General features: G+C 34.6%; 1 long non-coding RNA gene across 1 annotated transcript; it reads left to right on the top strand.

Annotated features, from left to right (window-relative positions):
• Window positions 1-2,088: 2,088 nt before the first annotated feature.
• Window positions 2,089-3,032, top strand: LOC141615043 (uncharacterized). Its single transcript, XR_012529572.1, has 2 exons — window positions 2,089-2,195; window positions 2,798-3,032. It is a non-coding gene; the product is annotated as an uncharacterized LOC141615043 (long non-coding RNA).
• The last annotated feature ends 753 nt before the right edge of the window (window positions 3,033-3,785 follow it).

Below are 3,785 nucleotides of genomic sequence, written 5' to 3'. Positions count from 1 at the left end.
CGAACCCAATCAAAGACAAGAAATTGAAAGCCAAGGATGAATAAACCACCGAAATCGATGGTGGCCTTGTTCTCTTTATTGAAAAACTTCAGGAAATCCAAGATGAACTTGAAAAGGTTTGGATTTTTTTTCGATTTTTATAGGGTTTTTGCATTTTGGGTGAACATAGCTTTGTAAATTTGTGTATAATGGTGTATATGTTTGTTATTGTTAATTTTTTTTGGATTTGTGATTTTTGATGATGGGTAGTTGAGATTATTGCTACTTCTCGATCAATGCCACCGGCGTACTCTTTAAAGATCTCAGTCGCAAACTCGCCAACTGCACGAGCGTCGACTACACTAATCTCCCATGTTCACTCTTTCTACCTCCCAGGCTCGCGATTTTCAAAGGGTTTTTGTCTTCTTTACTTTTTTTTTCCAATTTCCTTGTCAACTTCATTCTAAATCTAATTTATTGTTGAACTAATGTTATCTTGTGCTTAATTGATTTTGATTTGATGAAATTGTTGAGTATTTGGGGAAAACGAAACCCTAACTTTTATGAATTTCCAATTTCTTTGTCAAGGATTGCTGCGTAGACCGGTCAGCAAAGGTATGATATGTACATACACTCACATTAACGCCGTTTCTTATGTTATGCATGAAGTCACAAGGGTTCTCTTGACGCTGCTTCTGTATTTTATAATCGGACAGTGTATTCGAGGATTGGGACATCATGTGTTGCTATGGTTTATCATTCTTTTCGTGTTCCAGTGTTAGTTTGCTTTGAAGTATACATGTTTAGGTCCAACCTGATTCTATATGTGCGAATGAACTTGGTAATCCTTTGTCTATTCTTAACCGTGAATACTTGATAAATTCTTTTTTTTCTTTTTATTATTGTTGGTGTTATAGGAGGCACGAGGCTATTATAATATGCTGGAGGATAGGGATTTCGAACTATGACCTATCGACCTCAGTCTGAATGTTTTCATAAAGTAGGCAAGCAATGATGATGATCAACGTGATCTCTGCAGGTGATCCAGATGCTAGGTAATGGCTGTTTTTCAACTGTAATTGTTGTTTATTTCGTGGGATTTCAGTTCTTTAGCTTGCTTATAGTTTTGTTAGTAGAATAGTAGCTTAGTAAGTACTTGCTTTGCCTCTATCATTTGTTTACATTATTTTTCTTTATGAAATGTAATTTAATCAAAACTAAACAAATAGTTAGGACAGACGGAGTATGTATATTGTGTATTTGTGCTTGTTAAGTAACATGACTAGATTTTTTCTGGAATGAAAATGTTCTGGTTCGTGGGTGTCAACTTTGCGTAACATTGAGGTATTGGAAGATGGAGTTCATGTGAGCCGATTATAATAAAAAAAAGTAGGGTGTAGTATCATTAATGTTTGTGGGATATACAGTTTAAAAGTAATGTGAAGTTTCCCTTCGACCGTTGGTTACGTCTTGATAGTTTTGTTGAGTACCATTAGGCCGGATGTTGAGCTCAGGTATAATTGTGAATGTTCAGGACTAATCACGCAAATAGGATAGCGGCTATAGTTGAATCGTTCGTCCAGATGCTAAGTTATTCCTCATAAGGTTTAATCTCGAAGTAGTTTAATACTTATGAGATCATGCAGTGGTTTAATCAAACTATTGTATGTATGTTTATTTAGAATGGGATGACGTGGAGAAATTGTGTTTATCAGAATGTGATTTGAGAAAGTTGGTTAGAAATTGTTGAATATCTTAAAGCAGTTGCCTACTTGGAAGCATCCTAAAGAGTTTGTTACTTGTGGGGAAGTAAAATTGTTTTTCGAGCGCCTTTAACATATTGGTTTGGATGCAACAGGGCATCTAATGTAACTTTGATAAAGAAAATGGATCCTAAAAGACGATTTTGCTTAATTTTGCTCAGGGGTTAGTGAAAGATTTGTAGTGAGATACTTCAAAGATTTCTAATGAATTCAATTTCTTGCATTAGATTGTGTAGTTCAACTATTCTTCTACTTGTATCTTCAATATATTTTCGACTTATTTCTCTTTTCCATTTAATTAGTTTAACTTGCTTTTGATCGCCTCTTCAGAAATTTTTTCAGCAATAGTTGGTGACATTACACCTTGCGATTGTATTTCTAAGGAGGAGAAGAATCGTAAGGAACAGGAAGCACTCGACCATATGTGCAATGTCCTTGGCGAAGAATCAAGAGGTATCCCTTATTATATCTATTTTACTTGCCATTTTATATACATTTGTAGGGCCTTGAGGGGAGTTCCCTTTCAGGCCTTGCTTTTTGACTCTCCGATATAAATTTTTAAGTTAAAGGTCATGTTGCTTCATGAATTCAACAAGTAGTCATCTATAGGTTTTAGGATGCATTGTGAAGAAAATTCTCACTTGGTTTTGTGGGAATGAGTTCTCACTTGGATAATATGTTTTGTACATTGACAATGAATATGGGTAGGAGTTAAGGAATTCGGAGCAACTGGTGAACCTTATATAAACCTGGCTGAAAAAATGGCTGCCAAATTGAATACGAGAGTCTTTGTCACTTTTAAGTCTAGTGTGTGCTCTTTGTCTTCATTTTTTATATTTCATGGTTGAATAATACTTTTCGTTTCTCACATTATATTTCACTATTATAAGGTTCCCAATAATTTGATTATTCACTTATTTAATAATGTAATTTGTTAGTCTGAATTTTTTTGTTATGATATATTAGTCTGTCATTAAAGATAGCTGTTTAAACATACTATATCAATTTTTTTTTATGATATCTAATTGACTTTTCTCTTCTCTTGGAGATTGCAGGTGATCTATATATTCTTCTACTATTCCGATCGAGGACTATTGACTACTTGAGTATGTTCGGTTGAGACGTTCAGTTATGTTAGGTTTGTGGCATCGAGTTTGGATTGATATATAGTTTTTTGTAAAGTTTACTAGATGTTTACAGAACATTTAGTATAGATTAGCTTAGTAACTAAACATTGGATTGTATTCAGAACATTGTTTGGTTGAATGAAATGTAATGTTGTTTTACATGTATGTGATGTATTAGTGGCTGGTTTGATTTTTTGTTGCGGGTTTTTATGTTTTAGTATTCGGATTGTCAGTTTTATGGGGAGTTGGCGCCTAAATTTCAGTAGCAAATTTATATATATAAAAAATACATTAATAAATTGCGTCAACTCTTGAATGAAATGATGCAAAGGAGGGAAATGAATTTTCACTAAAACAAAATATCAAATGCATCAGTTCTTATGACAAATGACGCAAAAAAAAATAAAGATAATGCATCAGTTCTCTAAAGAACTGACGCAAATAATAACTATTTGCGTCGGTTCTACATATTTATTGCGTCAGTTCTATTTACGCAAATCGAGAATTTTTGCGTCGGTTTTTAAGACACAACTGACGCAAATGTTGAATTTTTTGCGTCGGTTTTACAACTGACGCATATCAAATACGACCCCTCGATATACGTCAGTCAAAAACCGACGCAAAAGGCCCTCTACAACTGACGCAATAGGGGTTTTTTCTATTAGTGTCGAGTCCTAGAAACTTGCATAAGAGAGGTCCGAATCAAGAACCCGGGAGGGAGGTAAGTGGGGAATCCTAGTGTCTTAATATGAGTCCAGGAGGAAATTATTAACCGAGTTAGAGGCGTTTTCCCACACTAAGCTACCCCTAGACGATAATTGACGGAATTAACGTGTTGATTATGAATTGTTAGTGACTTAATCGCACCCTAGGCCTTTCTTAAATTGATTAAAACCGTATTCAATACTTGCTTCTT

The sequence above is a fragment of the Silene latifolia genome, chromosome 11 (assembly GCF_048544455.1).
Source record: "Silene latifolia isolate original U9 population chromosome 11, ASM4854445v1, whole genome shotgun sequence".
NCBI lineage: Eukaryota > Viridiplantae > Streptophyta > Magnoliopsida > Caryophyllales > Caryophyllaceae > Silene > Silene latifolia.
This window is presented reverse-complemented; position numbering and strand designations above follow the sequence as displayed.